Below are 18043 nucleotides of genomic sequence, written 5' to 3'. Positions count from 1 at the left end.
TTCACCCCTCACGTCCATACCTCCACCCTTGAAGGAAAGTCCATTACTTAAGGCCATCATCTTAGCCATGGCAAGGAGAACCTCCTTACCTTGGACATCTTTGTCTCTCTCATGGTGGAAGGAGTCCATCATTTGGTATCATGAGCTTTGGTTGTCTTCAAGGGTAACTAGTCTCCTTTTCATTTCTTTGAGTCTTTATATCTTTTGGGTCATAGCTTGTGTCCTCTTTTATGTCTTGTGTCATCCATGAAATCCTTGCTATAAGTGTCTTCTTATATTGTTCTATGGTTCACTACTTGTTCATGAGCCTTCTTTGGTGCTTTAGGGTTTTTCTTAAGTCTTAGGTTCTTGTATGCAATTTTTGTTTCTTGTTCTTGAGTTCTGGAAAAATATATCAAGAACATGAAGAAATCTCTTGCATCTCTTTTTGATCCTTTTACCTTTTAAGTTTTATCAAAAGTTGTGTTTCTCTCACCCACCTCAAAAAAGACAAAAATATACATGTATGATGCACCCATTTGATGTATGAGAAAATGAAAAATATGTGATGTATGTGTTTTCCATGAGCTGGCCGAAAATTCCCTGCACCATTTAGAGGTCATTCATGCATGTTGATTAGTCCTTGGCATGTTCCAAATTTGTGTTGAAATCTGTGTGATTTGCTTCTTACACGTACATGATTGGCCACCTTTTTCATGATCATCATTGCATGATTATTCCTTTGTCCTTTGTACACATGTGTGAGTGATAAAATCTTGTGTGTGAGTGTTGCAATATTTGACAAAAATTTGCACAAAAAGAAAAATAGTACAAGACACACTCCACTCACAATATGCCTCATCACCCACTCATGTGTTGCCACTTGTCTCTCTATTTTTGACTCCTTATATGTACTACAATTTTAATCACCCACAAGTGTAAAACCCAATAAACATTTTTAAAAGAAAATAGAAACAAAATCTGGACAGAAAAATTAAAAACAAAAAAATCGTGACCAAAAAGACAAAAGAAAAGAAAAGGAAAACAAAAGGACTTGTTGCTAGACTTGTGGACATTTGACCTAATTACCCTTGCACATTGGAGTTGGACTTGGAATGAATTTTGGACCCTATTTGAGACTCAAAAACCATGGTTGGACCTTACAAAAAAAGGACTTAAAATTTACAAGTGTAAAACCATTAAGTTTTAACTCCATTCTAGTATCATTATAGGACTTTCCCTTTGAGTGCTAGCCTTTTTAATGTGTCTTAATTTTTGCTTGTCTTCTTTGGAACTCTTATGTTTGTCTCATTAATATCTCATTGAGTTTAGCTATTTTAATTGAGAATTTTCAATTTTATTTCCTTTGGCCTTCTTCTTGTTCTTGGTTAGTATGTTATCTTTGGGTGTAGATGAAGTACTACCTCCAAAAGCCCCTAGCAAATTTCTTTAGGGCACTGAGTAGAGATTAATCCGTGGAGATCCCAAGTGCTTTGGAGAGGGATACCATATCTCAAAGAGTGCAAACACCAAAGGAGAGGACTAGTCTAGTTTTTTCTTTGTGAAAGGGAGCCAAATTAGAGGAGTTGAAGACTTAACCTTATTTTTGTTTATTTTCTTGTTCAACTTCTTTTAGGCCACTTGTATTTGGGCCTTTGTTTCTTGAATTTTGGTTTGTAATTGGCCTCTTTAAACATAGTAGTTCTAGGTTAACTCGAGTATGTTGAGTCAGACGAAGCAATCCCTAGCAGGGTTTTGAGTGAGAAAAATATAATACATGTTGTTATTACTAACAAGTGTGTTAGCGTTTTAGAAAAACATAAGTATAGGCAAAATAAAGAACAAAGCATGTGCAACTTCCCACACCAGAACCAAGACAAAGGGTAAAGAACTATAAGGCATCATATGAAAACATCAAACGAAACCAAGCCCAGCAGAAGAACACCTGTCATGCACACCAAGACGAAAGCTGGTTAAGCAAACGATTGAAGCTCAAGCCATGCAATAAGAATTTGTTCCAATACCAAAGAATAAAACAATCACTAGTACGAAATGGATGTATCGAAGCAAATTGGATGGGTCAGGAAATGTCACAAGGGATAAAGCAAGTGGTTCAGATAAAGTTCGAACAAATAGACGAAGATCAACCAAAGCACCAGACGATGAGAAGAAACATTCCAATATGAAATTAAAGATCTTCCATCGTTACAAAGATCATACTAAAACAAATGATAGATGGAATACGACGTGTGCATCATCAAATAATAAATTCAGAATCAGAAGAAGAAGAGTGAAGACAAAGCAAAGCTTCAAGCATCAGTCGAATATGAGTAAAGAGAAAGCACAGCACAGAAGTCAAGATAAGCAAAGCAAGTATAAGGATGAAGTCTAATCCAAGTTGTCAAAGATACGAAAATAAGGCGTCTACAAGTTGAAGATTAATGTATCAAGAAAAAGGCCAAAACAAGGTTAAATATAGAACAAGGCATAAATGGGCTAAGCATACATGAAGTCTGCACGAGCACTAGATGAAGCCAATTGGTCAATCAGACGGGGATGAGTCAAAGCAAGGCACACCATGAGGATGAAACAAACCAAGTCATATGAATAAATAAAGTATGACATGTGTTCCAGACAACTATGAACCAAATGTCAAACGAGGATGTGTCAAGGACAACCTCAATTGCAATCTAATAAATTAGATGAAGCTTTCGTCAAAGAATAGAAGGAAGTCAATTATACGTCAGACGAAGGACAACACAGATTGAAAGGAACTCTAGATGGAAACAAAATTTTTTAACCTACAAGTTGACCAGACCTAGAGAAGAGTCAAAACATCAAGTCAAAAGCTCAGATGAAGGTCAAGTTTTGAGATGCATAGGACTAACTAACGAAGACGAAAACTATCATGAAATCATTTAAGGAATTATGTCTTCAAGGACAACTCAGGCATCGTCTACGATCATAAAAGCTCTCAAAGTGATTGCACGAGTAAAAGTTGAAAAGAAGAAAGAGAAAATCAAGCACAAAAGTAAAAGCATGCATGTGTCAGAAAAAGTACATTACTTTTTCAGAGAAGGATAGTTCAACAACTACGAGACTAGAAAAAGGACAAAAAAAATGTTTCTTGGTCTCTGCTAAATCATACACTACTGCTAACAAGGCAAAGAAGACCTCACGCAATGTCTATGAATAGGAAGCAACATTTAATGCAAAATCTTTAGCATTAAACGAAAGATCAAACTAGTCATGAACGATTATATCCGCTTCAACGGACACTCGCATCGGGCAGATTCTAGGATCCTATAAATATATCACTACTTTAAACTTGAAAAAGGCTTTTGGCCCTGGGCTTTTGGTTTTAGGTGAAGAGTAATATCAAGCCCAAGAAACAGAGAGATCAGAGATGAGCGTTCATAGTCAAATGTACAATGTAGCATTGTATTTATCTCTATAGACTAAGATGTTCTAAATGTAACGTAGGAACATGAACCTTAATGAGTGTTGAAAACCTCTGTATCCTCTCTATGAGAGTAACCTAAACACTCAACCTCAAATCTCTGTAAAACTAAGGTCACATACCTTAGTGAGTGTAGAAACTTTTGTATCCTCTTTGAGAGAGTTATGTACACACTCAAACCAAGACCATCATTTGTACTCTGAAAAGCCTGAAGAGGCTTGGAAAAGAATACTTGTAAAGCCCGGAGGGGCTTGTCAAAGAATACTCACTGCTAGCCAGAAGTGGCCGAGAAGAATATACTAGCGTTGGTGAGTGAAGCTGACGGGCCAGGAGTGGTTGAGAATACTTGGAGAACCAGAAGTGGTTTAAGAATAATAGCGTTGGAGAGTGAAGCCGACGGGCCAGGAGTGATCGAGAATACGTGGAGAACCAGAAGTGATTTAAGAATACTAGCGTTGGTGAGTGAAGCTGACAGGCCAGGAGTGTTCGAGAATACTTGGAGAACTAGAAGTGGTTTAAGAATACTAGCGTTGGTAAGTGAAGCTGACGGGCCAGGAGTGGTCGAGAATACTCAAGGCCAGGAGTGGTCGAGAATACTTGGACCAGGAGTGGTTGAGAATACTCATGTCCAAGAGTGGACGATAATACTCATTGTACTTCATTGCATATCTAGTGGAACCCTTCAGTTGAAGGAGACTAGACGTAGCTCAGTTGAGCGAACCAGTATAAAAGTACTTGCACTACTTTATTTATATTTCAGATACAAATCTTTCTTAATTGTTAAATCATACTGAAAACTTCGTCCACCATTTATTCTTCATCAAAATCATCTCTTAGATGAAGACGCAAACTTCTCTTAGCTTACTTATTACACTAAAAGTTTCGTCTACTGCTTGTTCTTCAATACGACTATCTTTAGACAGAAAATGCAAGGATTTATATTATTATTATAAGAAACATTTCCCTTGAAGCAGACGAGAAAACTCTTAGACGGAAAACCTTGAGCTGAGAAAATCTTGCATAATCGTCAAATGTTTTAAAACCATATTTTATCAAACAAATCAAATCATCTTTGCGAAAAAGGTTTTAGATTTCCTTAAATTACACAAACACACACATTCAACCCCCCATTCTGTGTGTTTCTTATGTCTAACTTCAAAGTAGTGCTTGTGGTAGTGGCTTGAATACCACCAAGGTCACTTCAAGCTCCCACCCTAGGGAATCCGACTAGCACATGCTTTAATTGCTTTCCTTGCATGTTTTATTGCTTTGGTATTATAATTTCTTAGGATCTTTTACTTTGTTTATTTTTGTTTAGAAGACTTCAATTTTCCTACTAGGGGGCCGTGCACACACGCTTAACTCTTGTGCAAAAATTGTTTTTGTACGAAAAGTGTAAAAGGGCTTAGTGATTTTTACTTGAAAATGCTTGGTTTTTAAGTGATTCCTTGTAGTCCACCTCCCTTGATAGTTCAATTAGTACACTTAGGCCTTTTTATACGAATCTTACACCTTAAAAAATATGTGAAAACCTTTCATCACTCCATCTTTGTGAAAACCTTTTTGTACCAACCAAAACATATTTGTGAAAACCTTTTCTTGATCAAAGATGAGTGATCAACCTAGTGTATATGGTCATAACTCCTATAATAGTAGACCTAGTGTTAGGGATGAGCTTAGGGAGTTGAAAGAGTACATAAGAAAAAAAGAAGAGGAAAACATAAAAAGAGAGGAAGAAATTAGAAAAAGAGAAAAAGAAAATGCAAGGAATAATGAGGAAATAAGACAACTACTTGCAAGGTTAGTTATGGGAGGGGAAGCTAGTGGATCCGAACTAAGGGTCCCTCCACCTAGGTCCCCAAGAGGCAAAGGGGTTCGAATCCCTTCAAGTGTGCATGAGGAGGAAGGGCATCATACCCAACCTCCAAGTGAAAGCCTCTATAGTAGTCATCACAATGATGATTACTATCAAAGACCCCGGACACAATCTAGACATAAGGAGTCTTCCAATAGGAACCCAACATTACTCTTCCCTCATTTCATGGCAAAGATAATGTGGATACATATTTAGATTGGGAAATGAAAGTTGAACAACTTTGCTCTTGCCATGGAGTGAGTGAAGATAGGAAGATCACTATAGTAGCCTTGATGAGGCTACTTCATCTTCCTCTAGTAGTGAAGATGAAGCCATAAATTCCGAGGAAGAAATCATACCTTGTGAAGGAGACTTATTATTGGTTAGAAGGATCCTTAGCAATCAATCTAGTGAAATTGACCAATCTCAAAGAGAGAACTTGTTTCACACAAAATGCAAAGTTTTAGAAAACGCTTGTTCTCTCATTGTAGATAGTGGGTCTAGTTTAAATTATTGTAGTACTAGATTGTTTGATAAGTTAGCGTTAACTACAAAACCTCATCCTAAACCTTACAAAATGCAATGGATCAATGAGGAAAGAGGTGTTGTAGTTAACCAACAAGCAAGCATACCAATCTCCATTAGAAAATATAAAGAAGTTTTGTGTGACATAGTACCATTGGAGGCTAGTCATGTCTTACTTGGGAGGCCATGGCAATTTTACAAGAAAATAATCCATGATGGCCTCACAAATAAAATAAGTTTCCAACACTTGGGTAAGAAATTTGTGTGGTGTCCTCTATCACCTTTTCAAGTGAATAAGGACCAACTCAAATTGAAATCTAAGAAAGATAAAGAAGTGAAAAGCAAAAAAAAAAAAAGAATTCTCCTTTTGGAGAGAAAGAAGGGCTAGGTTCAAGAGAACCTTAACCCTTGTGTCATCCTTATTTTTTTGGTGCCAAAGAAAGATGGCAATAAAGGATGAGCACCGTTTATAAAAGCCATCATTAAATAAAGTCTAGGCACTCAATCCCTAAGATAGATGATTTGATGAATGAATTGCATGGGGTCACTAAATTTTTCAAAATTTGCTTATGTGTTTGGTTGGTGATGCCTTTTGGCTTCCTCAATGCCCCTAACACTTTCATTCAATAAACTAGGTACTTAAGGATTGCATAGGTAAGTTTTAGTAGTTTATTTCCCTAATTGTGGTCTCACATCTTTTGGAGGGACCAATGGAATAGATGAGCTTAAAGATTTGAGATCAAATCCTTCTCAAGAAGGAGGGGATGATGGAAGACCATTCTTGGAGCTTCATGTGAGACCTATCACTAGGTCCATGGCTAGGAGATTGGAAGAGGGTAGGGGAGCTAACACCCTAGAGACATGCTTCTTATAGCTATTAATCATTCTCCTAAGCCTTGTTAGCATTGAATTTAATTTTCCTATTTTACCCTCATCTTTAATTTCCTATTTTACCCTTGTATTTTGGGTACCTTAGACATAGGATTTATTTTTCTTGTATTTCCTATTTTACCCTTGTATTTTGGGGTGTCTTAGTCATAGGATTTATTTTTACTTGTATTTCCCATTTTACCCTTGTATTATGGGGTGCCTTAGATCATAGGATTTTATTTTTGGACTAGGGTATTTTATTAAGGTGAGAAAATAGGCCTAGACATATTTTTTGGTAGTCTTGGAATTATTTTTGGACTTGGTAAGGTTTAGGCCCAAGTGGAGGGCACCTAGGTTGCATGGTCTTATCATGCACCTAGATGTAGCTTAACCAAACCCAAAGATTCCATCTTTGGCCACCAAATAGCATCTAGGGTTAATTTAGGTTTCATTTGAAGTGCATTTGACTTGCATTTTTTGGTCATGCACTCTTAAATGCAACCCTAAATTCAACCTCCCTTTTATAAATACTTTAGGCTAGCATCCTTGTAAATACTTTGGAATATATGAATTTGAGTGAGCATTTTTGCCTCATATCCTCTCCTTAGTCACCTAGGTCTACACGGCCTAACCCTCCCTTCTCCTCCTTGAGTGAGTTTAGGGTTTATTTGAGTGGCCTTCACCATTGCCTAGTGAAGTGAGCCAACCTTGAACCTTCCAAACATCATTCTCCTTCAATTTTTCCCTATTCTCCCATATTTCACCCGTCATGTCCATACTCTCCTTTTCTCCATCCTTGAAGGAATGTCCATCACTTAAGGCCATCATCTTGGTCGTGGCAAGGAGCTCCTCCTCACCTTGGACGTCTTTGTCTCTCTCATGGTGGAAGTGTTGAGCTTAAGAGAGCTTGAAGCCTAAAGAAGTTTTGATGATCACAACACAAGTGTACAACAACAACTCACAACTTGGAAGCACAAAAATAAAGTCAAAGAAAAGTCAAGAACATGCTATGTAATGGAGCAATGTAATAGAGTTTAGAAATTAAGTTGTTTTGAAGGAGATTTTATATTGTGTGTGCTTAGTATGCTTTGTGCATAATCAAATCTATATCTAAACTAAGTAGAGAGTATATGATGATGAGTTAAAACATTGAAAAGTTATTTTGAGACTTAAAATGAAGTTTTAAGTACTAACTCAAAATAATCGATTATTGTTAAATATAATCGATTATTCCAGCAATAGGCAAAATGGGATGCCTTGCTGCAATAATCGATTATTTGCCAAAATAATCGATTATCCCAGGAACAACTTTCTGGAATAATCGATTATCCAGCAAAATAATTGATTATATTGTTCTTGGTTGGTTTCTAGAAAACCTGAAGAACAAAATAATCGATTATTCTTTAAAATAATCGATTATCTGCGTCTAAAACTTTTATAAATAGTTTGAACTTTGAGAAACTTCAGAAAAGAGTTAGAACTGATAATCAATTTGTGAAAAACGTTTTGTGGAGTCTTTGTGACATCTTGGAGAGTTTTCTTTGTGAAATCCAAGATTGCAAACGTTTGTGAAAAGCTTGTGAGAAGATAATCATCATCATATTCTTGAAATGGGAAGATAAAGATTTGTTCAAGAATTCCAGGTGAATTCGTTCCTTTATTCTTTGTGAATCTTTGTAAAAAAATCTTGAGAAGGGTTTCTCAAGTGGTAAGGTTTCTTGTAGTGGGTTCTACAAGGGGTGCTTTCTTGGGGTCAAGAAAGTGGTTATCTTTTGTGTTGAAGTATATGCATGTGTGTGTGCTTGTAAACCTTCTTGCTTAAGATAGTGGAACAAATCTTAATCAGGTGTTGATTAAGGACTGGATGTAGGTCACATGTGGAGTGGCTGAACCAGTATAAAAGACTTGTGCAATCTTCTTCTACCTTATCTTTTACATTGTGTAATTTCTTGGTTGAACTTTAAAGAAGATAAAACTTGATTAACATGTGTATGTGAAAATTGTTGGTTTAAATCTGAATTAGAGCATTATTGTTGAACCTCATTATGTTGTAATCAAGTGAGCATATTGCATTCATATTTTCATAACAAGTCTTTAGAAAAGCTTCATTTGAAAATTCAGTCTTAGAAAAGTTTAAAAGTGAAATAAAGATCCTACATACTCTGATAATTTTTAAGGGGTCATAGAATCCAATTCACCCCCCCCCCTCTTGGATTGTGCCATTCTTTTCTATCAGGAAGGAGTCCATCAACACCTTTCACACTACACAAAATACCTCACAAATCTCAACAAATACAAAAAGAGAGAGAGAAATAGAAATTTCGAGCTATAAGGAGTTTTGGATGAATTTTCTGGCCTTGAGAACAGTGTTTGAGTTTGTTATTTATAGACGTCAGAAGTGGCCAGAATAACCCGTTCTTGATTCAAAATGGCCTGTTTTGAACTCCTTTGTTATACGTTAATTTTCATATTTGGAATGGCCCGTTCTTAAACCAGAACGGCCCGTTCCAAAGTTGAGTTTAAGACATAGCTGCCTGTGCTGGAATGACCCGTTCCAGACTAGGGTTTTAGACCTTATTTATTAGTCTAGAATGGCTCGTTCTAGTTTAAGGATGACCCGTTCCCGTTTGGGAACAGGCCATTTCATCTTGGGAACAACCCATTCTAGGCTACTAAATAAGCTTTTGTTAGGCTTTAGGCGTCCTGATGTCATGTCCTTTTGTTTCCCTACTTGGGAGCTGCTTTTCTTCACAAAATAGAAGTCTATTTCTCAATTTATTAGTCCGGACGAAATTAGGTGTCTACAAGATTTACTGTGCTTTGTTAGCAATAGAGAAATTACTTGTACTCATGTATAAGGATGTTTATTTCACTAACGATTTAATTTCTTCTTTGCCTTATGATTCATTTATGTGTTACAGGAATTTATAAATAGTTTTTTAGAAGAAGTACCTCATGGATTACCTCCTTTAAGAGGTATTGAACATCAAATTGATTTCATTCCTGGTTCTCTAATTTAAAATAGACCAACCTATAGAACATGTCTTGAAAAAGCGAGGGAAATTCAAAAACAAGTAGATCAATTACTTCAAAAAGGATTTGAAAGGGAAAGTCTTAGTCCATGTCATGTTCTTGTAATCTTGGTTCTAAAGAAAGATAGAACATGGCATAGGTGCATTAATAGTCCGGCCATCAATAAAATCACTTATTCCTAGACTAAATGATATGCTTGATGAATTGCATGGTTCTTGAGTGTTCTCCAAAATTGATTTTAAAAATGGATACAACCAAATTCTCATGAAAGAAGGTGATGAATGGAAAACAACTTTCAAAACAAAATATGGTTTATATGAGTTATTAGTGATGCCATTTGGCTTAACTAATGCACCCAATACCTTCACATGTGTTGCATTCTTTCATTAGAAAATTTGTTGTTTATTTTGATGATATTTTGATTTATAATAAGTCCTTTGGTGAACATGTTGATCATTTCCATGCCATTCTTGTTAGAAAAGCTGGCCTAATCAGGAAGAGGGGTGAAATGGTAGCTTAAAGATTTCTTGTCCAGTTTTCTTGGTTTTGAAAAACTTTTATAAATATTTCCAAAGAATTATATTGATCTATAGTTGTTTATAGGATACTTAGTTCAGATTCAATGCAAGTCTAAATTCATTCAATTCTACATGTAATGTTTATGCCTCACAACATATAACAAGTATGAAAACAAAATTGCAACAATGTAAAAGTCAACTGTAGGTAGGAGAAAAATCCACAGTCATTTTATACTGGTCCAACCACATTCACTTGTGACCTATATTCAGTCCCTAATCAACTAGATTGAGATTTTCCACTAATCTCTAGTATCAGAAGTTTTTACAATAAAAATATTACATGCAATATAATTTTACACTATTAAAGAAATCATTTCTTGCAACCCAAGAAGCACTTACTTGTAACACCCCATTACAAGATGTTCCCTTCATAAGAAACCTACTGAAGAAAAACACAATATATAAGTTAAGGAACAAATTCACTTGATGTACAAAACAAAACAAAGTAGGTGAATCAACCAAAGTTGTTATCCTTTCACTCCATGAATATAATGATCAATTCAATTCTTGAAATCTTTCTTGCGGTTACCACAAAGTTTAAAGAACCTCTTCTTGCAATGAAAAATGTTTCTCAGAGAGTGTTTTTGGAAAAGATATCACAAAGATTTAAGTTTCTCTATTCTAAGTGTGAAAAATGATATATATATATATATATATATATATATATATATAAGTTTTATAACTTAAATCGATTATTTACATGGATAATCAATTATTTTGTTTTTAGTAGATATGGAAATCAACTAAGAACAGTTTAATCGATTATTTTGAGAAATAATTGATTATTCGAAAAATAAGTTTTTGAAATAATTGATTATTTTGTTGAATAATTGATTATTACAACAATTGCTCCACAAGTTTCTAAAAGAGCAACTAATCGATTATTACTTAAGATAATCGATTATTTTAAGTGAAAACTTAATAACTCAATTTTTCATACTATTTATCTTTACAAATCAATTCTTACACTTATCTGAATCACCAATCATCATCTAGATAGAGATAAAAGGTTAAGTTACTCAGCAAGCACAAAGCACACAAGCAATAACATTTTAAACACACAAATAAGATATAACTTGCACTATTTTTTTTAGTCTTTATTGTACATAGCTTGTATAGTTTGAGTTATAGTATCTATTGTGCATAACTTGTATAGTTTGAGTTATTTTACCTTGTATATAGTAGATACATGTATAAACTTATTTTGCATTTGTATTTGTAAGGCACCTTTATCTTTCTTTGTAGGTCATACCCTTAGGATTTTAGGATATGTTACTTGGAGACTTTTACTTTATTTGACCTTGTATTAAGGTTATAGATTTTCATATTTTTAGTTTTAGTAGTGGGGTAGTAAGTAGTAAATGTGTAGGTTAAGCTACTAATTGGGCTTTTAATGAGCCTAGGCAAAATTTTACATATTAGGCTTGTTTTTCTCCATTTAATCCAAGGAATTTATCTAGCTAGGCCTCACCATCATTTAGTGAACCTAACTAAACCAATTGTAATATTTTGGATTCGATTAAATGAAGCAAAACAAGCCTTGGCCCCCAAGCCTTCTCCATGGCTGGGAGTAGTAGCTTCTCCAACACACTTGCCACTTGGCTTGTCAAAGGGACAAGGTGACACTTGACACTCTATGATTGATTCTTCTAGATCTAAGTGTCTCCTCCTTGTCTCCTAAAAGACAAGGTGACACTTGACACTCTATGATTAACTCTTCTAAATCTAAGTGTTCTTACCTTTTCTCTACCTTGTCTAGCTTTCTCTACAAGCTTCTCCACCATTATATATAGGTTCCTTCACTTGTAAAACTCACTTTTAATGCATTTATATGAGTTTGGCCATGAGTTTTCTCTCTCAAAAGTCTTTAAATTCTCTCTTTGATTTGCTTCCAATTCTTTTATCCTCTTCCTAAGAGTGTGGTGAGAGTTGAAATGGTTTATCTTCTTCCTTGGAGTGGCACCATTTCAAGATAGTTATTCACCTTTGAAGGTGAGTCCAAATCTATTGGAGACCTTGAAGAAGCTTGAGGAGTGTCATGAAACAAAAGATCTAGGAAAAAACTTGAAGGAGGAGTCACAACAATTTGGCTCTTTTCATTACAAGTTCTAAAACCAATGATGCAACACATATTGCTGATTTGTTCCCTAAAGAAGTTGTGTGTTTGCATGGTTTGCCTAGAATAATAATAAATGATAGAGATGTGAAGTTCCTAAGTCATTTTTGGAGAACTTTGAGGAATAATTTTGAAATAAAGCTCTTGTTTTCTACTGTTGCACATCCAGAAACAGATGGAAAAACTGAAGTTGTGAATACCTTATTACGTGTAATCATTCAAAATAATTTGGAACAATGAAAAAAATGTTTGTCGCATGTTGAGTTTGCATATAATATAATTATTCATTCTACTACTTCATATTCTACTTTTGAAGTTGTGTATGGCTTTAATCCATTTTCTCCTTCGGATATTTTACCTTTGCCTACTAATGACCAAGCTAATTTGGATGGCAAGAAAAAGGCAGATTCTGTTAGGGAGTTACATGCAAGAGTTTAAACCAACATTAAGAAGAAAAATGAACAGTATGCAAAGCAAGCCAACAAGGGGCGTGTGAACTTGACTTTTGAACCTGGAGATTGTTTTGAGTTCATATAGGGAAAGAAAGGTTTCCAACTCAAAGAAAATCCAAGTTACAACCAAGAGGAAATAGACCTTTTCAAGTGCTTGAAAGAATAAATAACAATGCCTATTAATTAGATTTAAGTGAATATGGTAATATAAGTCCTACCTTTAATGTGGCTAATCTATCTTTGTTTAATGCAGGTGATGAATTTGATTCGAGGACAAATATTTTTGAAGGGGGAAGGAATGACAAAGATCTAACTAGTCAAGGCAAAAATTCTTTATGTGATATTGGAGGTCTTATGACAAGGTCCAAGATGGAGATGATGAAGCAAGCTTTACAAGGATTAATTATGAAGATCAAGGCAAGTTCAAATTCAGAGGCTATACCAAAATGGATCACTTTCTTGAAGATAAACATGACAATCCTAAACTCATGTATCAAGAAGAAACATTAATGGATGGAAGCATAAATAGTTTTGGGCTGAATAATTACTTTAGTCCATTTTCATATTTTTTTATTGTAATTTTCATGTTTTATTTTAATTATATAAGTTCATATGACTTTTCATATTGCCTAGGTCATTTTCGAGTGTTGTTAGGCTTCGTAGTGGAAATATATATAAGTGAGAGATTGTTTATCTTAGTCTATAAATAAGAGCATCTTGTAAGAATTCAAGTCGAATTTGAATATTAATCATATTTTGAGTTTCTCATTGTGAGGGCATTTCCCTTTATTCTTGAATAAGAACTTTATAGTGTTGGTATTGTCAGCAGGCCACAATTAGGGTCACAGTTCTTTTTTTGATAACTTTGATTTTACCGATGAGTCACAATTATGATCATTTATTTCTTTGCCTGTTTTCAAGACGACCCTACATTATAAAAATTGTATCATATTTTGTACTAGAACTTTCAAAAAATGGACATCCCTTAAGTTGATCTTTTGCCCTACAACAAACAATCGGTAAGATTCTTGGGAGAAAAGGTTACCACCTGAGGATGCATGGACCTCAACACTTATTTTGGGTATGGCTGGGCCGATAACTAAATGATCAAAGTCAAATACATACTAGTGCATGCCAATACTTCCTACAACATAATGTTGGGTCAACCATTAATCAATGCTCTAGGGGTTATAATCTCTATGCTCCATCTGGCTATAAAGCTTATCTTCCACTTATGAAAGGTTGTCACCCTTCATGTTGATGAAAAGACTACTAGAAAGTGTTACATGGCAAGCCTAAAGGTAAAACCTTTAGAAGAAAAAGAGGCCTTAGGCGTCAATATGGTAAATTCATAAGGGACCAAACTGCTGGAGCTCAACCCACAAATAGGTAGTGGTGTGGCACAAGTTACCCACTTCAGGTCACAACTAAGTACATTAGTTGGGATCAACTATAGTGTATAATCATGGAAAATTATGAATTGTTAGCTGGGTTAGCTACCGAAATGTTAGGAAATGATCCAAGGTTCCATTATCATCGACTTTCTATTTACCAAGAAGCATGATCGATTGCGCAAAAGAAGAGGAAGATGATAGAAGAAAGAAAAAGGACATTCAAGGAAGAGGTGAAGAATTTTGACAACCGTTAAGTTCATTTGAAAAGTCACCTATACTATATGGTTAGCTAACATGGTCATGGTAAGAAGATCTGACAGGAAGTGGAGGATTAGAACAGATTACACAGATCTTAACAAAGCATGTTCAAAGAATGTCTATCCTTTTCCTAATATAGATTAATTGTTAGATGGAGTTATTAGGCACCAAATATTTAGTTTCTTAGATGTCTATTTAGGTTATAACCAGATAAGAATATACTTGAGGATGAGGAGAAAATTGATTCTATAACGGAATTTGCCAATTTTTGTTATCGAGTTATGTTGTTTGGCTTGAAAAATGTTAGAGCAACTTACTAACGCCTCATGGATATAGTGTTCAAGAATCAAACCGGCCAAATCCTAGAAGTTTTTGTTGACAACATGGTGATGTAAAAAATCCGCAAGTGAACAGATTGTCACCAAGTAATAAAATATCGATCCATTCAGATCACATTTTGACTGACACAATTATTATTAATTAATCATAATTAAAATAAAATAATATAATTGTAATTAATAATGTAAAATATAACAATAAGATGAAAGAAACTAATATATTAAATAACAAAATTGATTTTGCTAATTAAAATATATTTTAGGATTAGGGATTGCTCTTAGATTCTTATCAATCTAATCTTCTTATTCAATATTTAATAAAAATATTTTAGAGGATAATTTAACTTATGATATTCTTTGTCCTCTTTCAAGATACACAGAAGTATTTAATTGAATTAACCCCCACTATTGTCGTAGCTTTGCTCAAATAAATTCATTACACACCTTGTTAATCTAATTAGTCCTTGAAGGATTAAATTTACTTTCGTGATTTAAAACCTAAGTCTAATTTTTAGGGTTCCAAAAATTAGGTTCACCTTTAAGCTCTTTCCTAAATTTCTATAATTATGAAAAATGATTTTCAATGATTCACATATATAAATTACTAAAAAGTAGATCAAGAGAATAAATAAAATAAACTATTAATGATTAGATTAAATAAAAATGGTTCTCAAGGGCTAAGCCTTGATCCTAGAATAAAGGAGATTACTCACATATGATCATGATATAATTCACTCTAAAAAAGCAAGAATACATAAAAGTAAGAATGAATCTAAGAGTTGAGAGATTCAAAATCTTAAATTCTAGAGGTAAAAACAAAGCCAAAGATACCTCCTCCCTCAACTCATCTCCTATTTAAAGTGTTAAAAACTAATCTTAAAAGATAAAGAAAATAAAAATAAAAAATTACAAAACAATATAAAAATAAATAGGAAGTACAAACAATAGCACGAGTGTGCAATTGGGATGCATACCTATGTGATTTGAGTCTGATGGCCTTGGACACTCTGGCATGGTGTGTAATGGGTTGCACATTTGTGCGAGTTGCTAACTTGATCTTTTGGGACCTTTAGTGAATGGTATGGGCATACCATTGGTCACATGCTTGTGCGAGTTGCTGCATTGTGGCAGATACATCTCCTTTTTGCTTTAAATTTAAATTTTTTAATTCCTACATTCAAAAAGAACTATCATGCGTAATAGATTCAATAATTAATGATAAACAATGCATCAAAGAGGACAAAAACAATAATTATGTAAATGAATCAAAAATGTTTCCTAAATATCTACAAAATGCAATGCATCACATAGTCGTAAAGTCAATTGACGTTACTTAACTTCTTAGAGTCCTTCAAGAAATTTTTCAACAGCTTCGAAAGCATGATATGCAACTAAATCCCAAAAATGTGTCTTCAGTGTATTAGGTGGAAAATTTATAAGCTTTATGTTATCCTCTTAGGGTATGCAAGCCAATCTAGGTAAGTGTCAAGCAGTACTAAAGATGCATAATCTAAAAATAGTCAAGGAAGTGTTATTCTTAGACAGACAGTTAGCCTCTTTGTCTCATTTTCTTCCAAGGTTGGCCAAGAGAACTAGGTCAGACATGAATCTCCTTAAAAAGGCAAAAACCTTTAATTAGGATAAAGTTTGCAAAACTACATTTTAGGCACATAAAGAATCATTGGCCACACCTTCCATCTTGTTTAAACTAAATCTTGAGAAACTTATCCTTGTATACTTATTAGTCTTAGAAGTAGTTGTTAGTGCCATTTTGCTTCAAGAATATTTTGATGTAGAAACTATAACATATTTTGTTGTCGCATGTTACTAGATGTCGAAACTCAATACTAACTCCTTGAAAAGGTAGCCTTGACTTTAGTACAGACGTCACGAAGCTTGCATCAATACTTTCAAGGACACTAGATCATGGTATAAACTAACTGCCCATCAAAATATTAAGGAAGCTCAAATTGGTGGGATGGATGATAAATTGCTCAATGGAGCTTTCTATGTTTGAGATCTGTTTTGAGTCAAAGGGGTTCATCATAGCCCAATGCTTGGTCGACTTTGTTAATGAATCACACCCTCATGGATCCTTTGCAATTGAGTGTTGGACTTTGCATGTTGATGGATTCTCAAATGACCAAGGTAGTGAAGTAGGAATCATCCTAGAAGACCTAAGTGGCCTTGTTATGGAGTAGACACTGTTAAACTTTAAAGCCTTTAATAATTAGGCATAGTACAATGAGTTGATAGCTGGCCTCGGGTTGGCCAAAGAAATGGAGGCAAATAAGATCCTATGTTTAAGTGATTTCAAGATAATAACTGAACAGATTAACAACTTATTCCAAGTAAAGGAGCCTCATCTAATAAAGTATTTCCAAGTTTTTCATACCCTTGGGAAAAACTTTGAGGAAGTTCTGGTTCAACAAATTCCCTAATTTGATAATGAGAGAATTGACTAATTGGCAAGCTTGGGCATTAATCATGAGGAGTGCCTATAGATAGAGTCATTGTCACTACATTGTACCAATGAAATTCTATTATTTTTGGAGAATAGTCAATTACCTGGCAACCCTAAATAGGCCAAGTGAATTTGAACCCAATCGACTTGAATGTATTCATGGTGAAAGTACCATGGCACCTAGTTTGTTGCACTCTGGGTATTACTGGCTTACATTGAGATCAGATTGGGCACTTTTTATCAAGAAATACACCTGATGCCAACAACATGGAACGTCATTTGACAATTGACCCAAGAATTGCATACCATTTCATCTCCTTAGTTGTTTACCATTTTGGGAGCAAACATCTTAGGCCTTTTACCTATGGCCAAGTGGAAATGTAAATTCCTCTTCACAATATTCCACTTTTTCACAAAATGGATCAAGGAAGAACCTTTAGCAAGCATATCTGCCTCAAATGTACAAAAGATTTTTTTTGTAAAAACATCATCACTTGATTCGACATATCACATACAATAGTCACTAACAATGGGTTTTAGTTCATCGATAAGAAACTCAATGATTTTCTCCAAGGCTTGGGTATAAAGTATAAATTTATGTTAGTCGAACACCTCCAGTCTAATGGGCAGGCAAATCTACCAATAAGGTCATTTTGACAGAACTTAAAAAACATCTTGGAAAGACAAAATGATCATGGACCAATCAACTACCAAAGATATT

The 18043-nt window shown here is 34.6% G+C and overlaps 1 long non-coding RNA gene across 3 annotated transcripts; it reads right to left on the bottom strand.

The window, feature by feature from the left end:
* Positions 1 to 1525: 1525 nt before the first annotated feature.
* LOC114915024 (uncharacterized) lies at positions 1526 to 17044 on the bottom strand. Of its 3 annotated transcripts, none has more exons than XR_014428579.1 (3): positions 16197 to 17040; positions 15833 to 16029; positions 1526 to 1924 (listed from the first exon to the last, which is right to left on the bottom strand). It is a non-coding gene; the product is annotated as an uncharacterized LOC114915024 (long non-coding RNA). The 3 variants fall into 3 exon arrangements; XR_003802866.2 differs by lacking the exon at positions 1526 to 1924 and adding an exon at positions 10458 to 10682 and having other exon boundaries at positions 16197 to 17044; XR_014428580.1 differs by lacking the exon at positions 1526 to 1924 and adding an exon at positions 10458 to 10679 and having other exon boundaries at positions 16197 to 17042.
* Positions 17045 to 18043: the final 999 nt, after the last annotated feature.

Source organism: Cajanus cajan, chromosome 8 (genome assembly GCF_000230855.2).
Source record: "Cajanus cajan strain Asha chromosome 8, NIPB_CcT2T_4, whole genome shotgun sequence".
NCBI classification, from domain to species: Eukaryota; Viridiplantae; Streptophyta; class Magnoliopsida; order Fabales; family Fabaceae; genus Cajanus; species Cajanus cajan.
This window is presented reverse-complemented; position numbering and strand designations above follow the sequence as displayed.